The sequence below is a fragment of the Phascolarctos cinereus genome, unplaced genomic scaffold (genome assembly GCF_003287225.1).
Source record: "Phascolarctos cinereus isolate Bilbo 61053 unplaced genomic scaffold, phaCin_HiC Scaffold_4;HRSCAF=312, whole genome shotgun sequence".
Lineage (NCBI taxonomy): Eukaryota > Metazoa > Chordata > Mammalia > Diprotodontia > Phascolarctidae > Phascolarctos > Phascolarctos cinereus.
The window spans coordinates 106328298-106337551 of record NW_027555847.1 but is presented as its reverse complement, the minus strand read 5'-3'; the positions used below and the strand labels follow the sequence as shown (position 1 = coordinate 106337551).

The 9254-nt window shown below is 37.1% G+C and overlaps 1 long non-coding RNA gene across 1 annotated transcript in view; it reads left to right on the top strand.

Moving 5' to 3' along the window:
* Positions 1 to 687: 687 nt before the first annotated feature.
* The window catches only part of LOC110219119 (uncharacterized), a 58773-nt gene continuing 50206 nt past the window's right edge, over positions 688 to 9254 (top strand). The window contains exon 1 of the long non-coding RNA XR_002327521.2: positions 688 to 765. This is a non-coding gene — a long non-coding RNA (uncharacterized LOC110219119). The remainder of the gene's footprint in view (positions 766 to 9254) is intronic.

Sequence of the window (9254 nt, the reverse complement as noted above, 5' to 3'; positions counted from 1 at the left end):
TACAGTGATAAGGTAAATAGAGAAGCCTCAATGGATTTGAGTGATACTGTAGAAGTGAAATCTGGGTAATTGATTCAATGTAAGAGATAATGGAGCAGAAAAAGTAAAAGATAACCAAGAAGATAAGTCAAAGTTAGAAACATAGAAGCCCAGGATGAATGGTGGTGCTTGCAGATAAAGTAAAGTCAGAAGGAGGAGTAGAGTTAGAGGGAAAGATAATGACTTCAGCTCTGGACATGTCAATTTTAAGATGTCTGTGGGACACAGGTGCAAATGTCCTAGAGATTGGTGGAGATGAAGATATGGACTAGATCTTGGAGACAGATGGTGGCTGAAGCTATCAGAGTGAATAAGTGTCAAGGGAAGCAGAATGGGAAATGAAAAGAAGAGAGATAATGGCAGATTTACCACCATTAAATGGTTGGGAAAAGAATATGGAGCCAACGAAAGAGACAGGGAAGGAACAGTTAGAGAGGTATTAGGACAATGAGGAGAATATAATGTTTCTGAATCTGAAAGAAGAGGGAGTTTCTAAAACAAAAGGAGGGTGGTCAAGTGTCAAAAGCTCCCATAAGGACAGCTTCAATAGACTCCCCTACAGACATTTCTGAAGCAGTTACTGGTTCTTAAAGAAGCTTTGGAATCTTGAATGATGACAGTTTAACTGCAATTCCCTAAGCAGTTAGTTGGGAGTGAATGCTTTAACTTTGATCCGTGAGTAGTTGGTGAAGAGATGAAGAGGTTTAACTAATACATGGAAAGAGAGTAAGTTTTAATTATTTGTAGGGAGTTTGAGTTTTAACTGTCATCTGTGAAGAGACTTTTCCTGTCATGGCTGGAGAAAGACCATGAGAGGACAGAGAGAAAGGACTCCTTCCTTGAGATGACTGAGTTTAACCTGTATGTTTTGAATACACAAGAAGAGTCTTGAGAGAATTAGGCTGCTATCCAGGGAAGTTGAATGGTAGAAGGGTGTTTCAGAAGTGAGGAGTCAAGGGTAAAAAGCGATAGAGTTGATTCTAGTTCTGATCTTTCTCAAGGCTAAAATATAGTAAATAATTATAGATGGGTTTTTTTTAAATTATTTATTCCTCTTAAAATAAATTAGCCAGTAACAATGATGTCTATTCGAACCAAAGAGTTTAGGAGTTTTTATATATCTATATCTATCTATCTATTGATCTATCTATCTATATCTATATCTATATCTATATCTATATCTATATCTATATCTATATCTATATCTATATCTATATCTATATCTATATCTATATCTATCTACATATATATGTATATGTACATGTATATATATATATATATATATATATATATATATATACACACATACATACAGGGAAAAACAGAGAGAGAGAGAGGGAGAGAGAGAGAGGGAGAGAGAGGGAGAGAAGTGAGCAACTGCTTATGGAAATAGAGGTTTCTCCAGTTTGTGAAAAAAATAATATTTCATAAACTGTGGTGGGGGACTGAGAAATAATTAATGAGAAAGAAGTTGTGATTTATATTAATTAACTATCCAAACATACCCTTCAATCATCTTGGGACTCAGAATGATGAGAATGAACACCCCGTGAAGGATATATATGAGTATGTTGTTCAGTCATGTCTAACTCTTCAGAACCTCCTTTGGGGTTTTCTTAGCAAAGATACTGAAGTAGTTTGCCATTTCTTTCTCCAGCTCATTTTACAAATGAGGACACTGAGGCAAGCAGAATTAAGCGATTTGCCCAGGGTCACATAGCTTGTGTCTGAGGCCAGATTTGAAATCAGGTCTTCCTGACTCTAGGCCCATGCTCCATCCACTGTGCCATCTGGCTGCCCACATATTAGTATGGCTGGCCCCAAATCTGCTACATTGCTGAATGATGAAGGAGGGTGAAGACTGAAAAAAGGCCATTAGATTTGGTGGTCAGATAGTTTCTGTAGAGTGATGACAATGTAAAGACAGATTGCAAGGATTTAAGAATAGTATATATGCTTCTGTGTGTTCATGTTGTCTCGAATGTTTCCCCAGTACTTTAGCACAGTGCTTGATACATAGTAGGAACTTAATGAATGTTTGTTGATTGATTAGGAGTCAGGATTGAAGACATGAGAGCACTTCATTAACAAGTGTATCAGTGAAGGGGAGAATAGGAGGGTAGTAGTAGGTAGATGATATAAAAAGGTCCAAGAGAAGGAATTTTTGTCATTTGGGTTTTTTCCCACTTAATGATATTTTATTTATTCTAATTACATGTAAAGATAGTTTTTAACATTCACTTTATAAGATTGAGTTCCAATTTTTTTCTCCTCTTTGTCTCTCCTCTGCTCCTTCCCCAAGATGGCAAACAATCTGATATAGGTTATGCGTGTACAATCATGTTAAACACATTTCCACATTAGTCATGTTGTGAAAGAAGAACCAGAATAAAAGGGAAAACCATGAAAAAGCAAAAGCAAAAAAAAGTGAAAAGAGTATGCTTTGCTCTTCATCCAGACTATATAGTTCTTTCTCTGGATGTGGATAGCATTTTCCATCATCAGTTTCTTGGAATTGTCTTAAATCATTGTATTGCTGAAAAGAGCTAAGTCTATTATAGCTAATCAGCACAAAATGTGGCTGTTACTGTGTGCAGTGTTCTGCTTCTGCTCACTTCACTCAGCATCAATTCATGTAAGTCTTTCCAGGTTTTTCTGAAATGCACCTACTTGTTGTTTCTTATAGAACAAGAGCATTCCATTACATTCATATACCACAACTTGTTCAGCCATTCCCCAATTGATGGGCATCACCTTAGTTTCCAGTTCTCTGCTACCACAAAAAGAACTACTATAAATATTTTTATACATGTAGGTCCTTTTCCATTTTTTATGATCTCTGAGACACAGACTTAGCAGTGGTATTGCTAGATCAAAAGGTATGCCATTTTGTAGCCCTTTGGACATAGTTCCAAATTGCTCTCCAGAATGGTTGGATCAGTTCTCAACTCCACCAACAATTCATTAGTGTCCCAATTTTCTCACACCTTTTCCAACATTTATCATTTTCCTTTTCTGTCATATTAGCCAATCTGATAGGTATGAGGTGATACCTCAGAGTTATTTTAATTTGTATTTCTCTAATCAATAGTGATTTAGATCATTTTTTCATATGACCATAGAGAGCTTTAATTTCTTCATCTGAAAACTGCCTGTTCATATCCTTTGGCCATTTATCAATTTGGGAATGTATTCTTATAAATTTGACTCAGTTCTCTATATATTTGAGAAGTGAGGCCTTTATCAGAAACAATGGCTGTAAAAATTGTTTCCCAACTTCTTGCTTTCCTTCTAATCTTGGTTGCATTGGCTTTGTGCAAAACCTTTTAAATTTAATGTTTTCAAAATTATCCATTTTGCATTTCATAATTTTTAAAATCTTTTTTGGTCATAAATTCTTTCCTTCTCCATAGATCTGACAGGTGAACTATTCCCTTCTCTCCTAATTTGTTTATGGTATCACCCTTTATGTCTAAATCATGTACCTATTTTGACCTTATCTTGGTATATGGAGTGAGATATTGGTCTATGCCTAGTTTCTACCATACTATTTTCCAGTTTTCCTGACAGTTTTTGTCAAATAGCGAGTTCTTATCTCAGAAGCTGGAGGCTTTGGATTTATCAAACAGTAGAATACTATCGTTATTTACTACTGTGTCTTGTGTACTTAACCTATTCCACCGATCCACCACTGTATTCCTTAGTCAGTAACCATGTCATTTGGTTTTAAGATGAGATGCCTGAGTATGTTTCTAGGCAGCTGGGAAAAAGACAGTGCTGAGGGAGAGGTTCCAAATATATGAGTGAGAACAATGACTACTGGGGATATATCCTAAAGAAGGAAGAAGGAGACAAGATCAAGTTCAGAGGGTTGGCCTTAAGCTAGATTAGGGATCTCTTCAGAGATTAGAGAGAAGGGAGATAGATATAGAAGGTGATGGCATTTTAGAAGTTTTGTTTAATGAGGAAGGGAAACTGATGAGATTTTGCCTCAGATGGCCTCCATCTTTCAGTGAGAAAGGGTGCTGAGCCCTTGTCTATATGTATGGGAGGTGGGGCATGACGACAAGAGAGGGAAGTCAGACACCAGTCAATAATCTTATATTTAGCTTGTGCCAGTGCTATGTACCCAATACTACACTTAACTGTTGGGGTTACAAAGAAAGGCAAAAGCCTGGTCCCTTCCCTCAAGGAAATCCAATTCTAATGGGGGATACAACCTGCAAATAACTGGACAAACAAGGTCATTATAGGGCACTCTCAGAGGGGAGGCAGGTTTAGATGAGATAAAGGAGGTAGTAAGAGGAAATCTGAAGAGTAGTCCAGCAATAAGGACCAGCAGAGGTTATGCATCTGCACTTGGGCCAAGACCAAAAGAACAAAAAAAGCACTGTTTTAGTGATTTGAGAAAGTTATGACTTATTGACATCAGACAATGACCATTCCCCCTGTGCCCCATCCCATAGCTATGATGTATTTCAGTTCTGCAATTTAAAAATCCCTTTCTTTGTATTTTACAACAATCCTGTAAAGCACAGCTGGAAGTCTTCAAGCCTTTATAGCATATCAGATACTTATGCCAGATGGAGGAAACATCAGGTCCTCATGAAGGGTCAAAAAAAAGTAAAAACAAAACTCAAAAAATGTGTGAATGGAGATATGAAGGCTCCCAGACAGCAGTACCAATACTGAGGATCTCTGGGGGATAAACTGAGTCTCTGGTGTGCTGTCTTGTCTACCATGGCAGAGAGAGAAAAAAGATGAGGCTTAGAAGCAAGCAAAGGAAGGCCCTAAGAGGGAGAAAGCAGCAAGACCTTATTTAAGGTGCTAATGCAGCAAGTAAAGTGTGGCACAAGTAGAAAGGGCACTTGTTCTGGAGTCTGAGGATCTGGGTTCAAATGCTTACTACTTATGTGATCTTGGGCAAGCCACTTAACTTCCCTGTGTCTTAGTTTCTTCATCTATAAAAAGAGGAAGTTGAAATAGATAGCCTGAGTGCCCCTCTGGCTCTAGATCTATGAAGAAAATCTGTAAAAATTAAAGCTCTGGACAAGGCTTTATGGTAGATGCAGTTCAACAAACATTTGCTAAGCACCTACTGCATGTAATATATTATATTCAGCACTAGTCCTACAAAGATGAAAAATGGCACAGGCCTTGCCACCAATGAGCTTATAAGCTGATAGTATGGATGATACACAAATAAGCATGACAAAATGCAGAGTGAGGTAATTGGTCAAGAAGAAGAAGAGGGAATCCATAGGAAGAAATCTGAGAAGAGAGAGATCATTTTCTCCTGTGGAAGGCAGAGAAGCTTTTATGGAGGAGGTAGCACCTAAGTTGGATCTTGGAGGAAAGGACAGACATAAACTAATGGAAGTCAGGGATTAGGGAGTCCATTCCCTAATGGACTGCATCCAGGGCCACCTCAAGTCATCCTGATCTATATCTTGCCACTGGACCCAGATGGCTCTGGAGAAGAAAATGAGGCTGGTGACTCTGCACAGCCCTGCCTTGCTCAAATCCAATTCACTTGCAAGTCATGCTTGCTGATGTCTTGGTCCTCTTTGAGAATGAAGGACAAACAACAGCAACAGCAGCCAGGTACAGGGAATGGTATGAACAAAAGCACAGAGATTGGACAGGGCAGGAGAAAAGTGGGGGATGGTGAACAGTTGGGATAGAATGGAAAGTATGCAATGGGAAATTGTATGAGAGAAGGTTAGAAAGATAGTGAAGACTCAGAGTCTGGAAGGCCTTAAATGCCAGGATCAGTAGTTTATACTTTGGTAGGAAATCACTAGAAATATTGAAACAATTTATAATTCTCTGCCATTGCCGATGGCAGTTAACTACATGGAAAAGCTGGAATGTGATGGGAAAGAAATGGAAGAAATTATATTTGTCCTTCTCAATCCCCAAATCACAATAAGCAACACATTTTAACATTTTTAAATAGTATAAAATAGTTTCTATAAGGAAAAAGCTCATGCTTGAGTTTGGAAAAATGGTTTCCTTATCTGTCTGGACTAGAAGTAGCATACTATTATAAAAATGATGCCAGATTTGGAACAAGAAATGCTTGAGTTTGTCTTAAATCTTCGTATCCTTCCCCTAGATACAACAGATATAGTATGACTTCTTATACCTCTCAATAATTTATGTCCCTTTAAAAATAAACTAGACCAGCCAAGATGGTGGAGACTGAAGGAGCTCCTCGGAGCCCTCCCAAATCCTCCTCTAAACAACTTTGAAAAATGTATCAGAACCAGTTTAGGAGTGGGGAAGTAGCTTACCAGGACAAGAGGAAAGGTCTCCCTCGCTAGGGTGTCAGGGTAGTACAATTGGGTGAGCACCAGGGGAAGGGGGCCTGCAGCTAAGCTCTAAGCCCCAGGATAATCCAGCAGTGAGGCTTTATTCCCATTCTGGCCAGCAGCCCTGGAGGCAAGCCAAAAATCTCAGACCAGCAGCATGGTGAGGCCCCACCCCCAGGACACGCCAACAGGAAGGTCCTGCCCTCAGTACAAGCCAGCAGGGAGGCCTCTCCCTCCAGTGCAAGCCATCAGGTAGGTCTTGAGGCCCAATGAAAGTCAGCAGCAAGATCTCAAGCCCTGGCACAAGAAGCTTAAGACAGTGTAGGAGCAGAGCCCAACTCTTACATAAAAGTATAAAGTCACAAAATAGGCAAAAAATTAATGAACAACAACAAGAACAACTTGATTATAAAAAGTTACTACGGTGACAGAAAGGATCAAGTCACAGATTTAGAAAGAGGACAACAGTGTCAAAATGGCTACATGTGAAGCCTCAAGGAAAAATGTAAGTTAGTCTCAGGCCCAAAAAGAACTCATGGAAGAACTTTAAAAAGATTTTGATAAGCAAATAAGAGAAGTAGAGGAAAAATTGAGAAAAGAAATGAGTAAACCAAGAGAATTATGAAAAAAAGAGTCAACAGTTTGGTAAAAGAAATGCAAAAATGGAAAAAAGATATACAAAAATTCACCAATGAAAAGAACTACTTAAACATAGAATTGGACAACTGGAAAAAGAGGCACAAAAGATCACTGATGAAAATAATTCCTTAATTAGAATTAGGTAAGTAGAAGCTAATGACTCTATTGAGACATTAAGAAACAATGAAACAAAATCAAAAGAAAAAAATGGAAGAAAATTGAAAATTTCTCATTGGTAAAACAACCTGGAAAATATATTGAGGATAGATAACTTAAGAATTATTGGGCTACCTGAAAGCCATGATAAAAAAAGAGCCTAGACATCATATTTCAAGAACTTATCAAGGAAAACTTCCTTGATATCTAGTACCAGAGGGCAAAATAGAAATTTAAAGAACCCACTGATTATTTCCTGAAAGAAATCCCAAAATTGAAACTCCCAGGAATATCAGAGCCAAATTACAAAACTTCCTGGTCAAGGAGAAAATACTGCAAGCAGCCAGAAAGAAACGATTCAAATATCATGGAGCCACAGTAAGGATTACACAAGATTTAACAGGTTCTACATTAAAGAATCAGAGAGCTTGGGATACCATATTCTGTAAGGCAAAGGAGTTAGAATTACAACCAAAAAATGACCTACCTAGCAAAACTGAGTATGATCCTCCTGGTTAAAAAAAAAAGAGGTATTTAATGAAATAGAGGATTTTCAAGCATTCCTAATTAAAAGACCAGAGCTGAATTAAAAAAAAAAAAGATCTTCAAATATAAAACTCAAGAGAAACATAAAAAGGTAAAAAAAGGAAGAGAAAACATGAGATTTTTTTGAAGTTAAACTATTTATATTCCTACATGTTAAAATGATATTTGTAATTCTTAAGAATTTTATCACTATAAGGGCAATTAGAAGGAGTATACATAGACACAAGGTGTGGATGTGAGATGACTATGATGGGATAATAAAAAAACAACAAATTAAGGGGTGAAAAAGAAGATTGCAGTGGGAAAAGAGGAAAAAGGGAGATGGAATATGGTAAATTATCTCACATAAAAGAGATATGAAAGAGCTATTACAGTGGAGCAAAAGATATGGGGGTGAGTGGGCAACTTGAACCTCATTCTCAATTCGGCTCAAAGAGGGAATAATATACATACTCAGTTGAATATAGAAATCCATCTTATATTACAGGTAAGTAAAAATGAATGGGGACAAAAGAAGGGAGGGAAGATTAGGGGAGGCAATGATCAGAAGTAGAACACTTTGAGAAGGGACAGAGTGAAATGTAAGAGTAAGAGAAGGAGAGAAATACAGTTATCATAACTTAATGTGAATGGGATGAACTCACCCACAAAACAGAAGCAGATAGCAGAATGGATTAAAAACCAGAATCCTACAACATGCTATTTATAAGAAACACATCTGAAGCACAGAGACACACACAAAGTAAAGGTAAGGGGCTGGAGCAGAATCTATTATGCTTCAGCTGAAGTTAAAAAAAAAAAGCAGGATTAGCAACCATGATCTTAGACAAAGTAAAAGCAAAAATAGATCTAATTAAAAGAGATGAGGAAAGAAACTATATCTTGTTAAAAGGTACCGTAGAAAATGAAGTGATAGCAATACTAAAACATGTATGCACCAAATAGTATAACATCTAAATTTTTATTTTTTTGTTTAGTATTTTATTCTTCCCCAATTCCATGTAAAAATAACTTGTAACATTTGTTTTTAAAACTTTGAGTTCCAAATTCTTTCCCTTCCTCCCTCCCCTGAACCACTGAGAAGGCAAGCAATTCAATATAGGGTATATATGTGTAGTTATGCAAAACATTTTCATATTAGTCATGTTTTGAAAGAAAACATGGACAAAAAAAACTCAAGAAAAATAAAGAAAATTTTTAAAAGTATGCTTCAATTTCTATTCAGACACCATCAGTTTGTTCTCTGGGGATGGATAGCATTTTTCATCATAAGTCCTTCAGAGTTGTCTTGGATCATTGTACTGCTGAGAATAACTAATTCATTCACAGCTGATCATCTTACAATACTGCTGTTACTTTCTATACAATACACGTCACTTTTTAAAATTAACTTATTTTTTAGTTTTCAACATTCGCTTCCATAAGATTCTGAGTTTTAAATTTTCTCCCCTTCCTTTCCTGCCTCCCTCTCCAAGACGGCAAGCAATCTGATATAGGTTCTATATATACATTCCTATTAAACATATTTTCACATTAGTCATGTTATAAAGAAGAATGAGA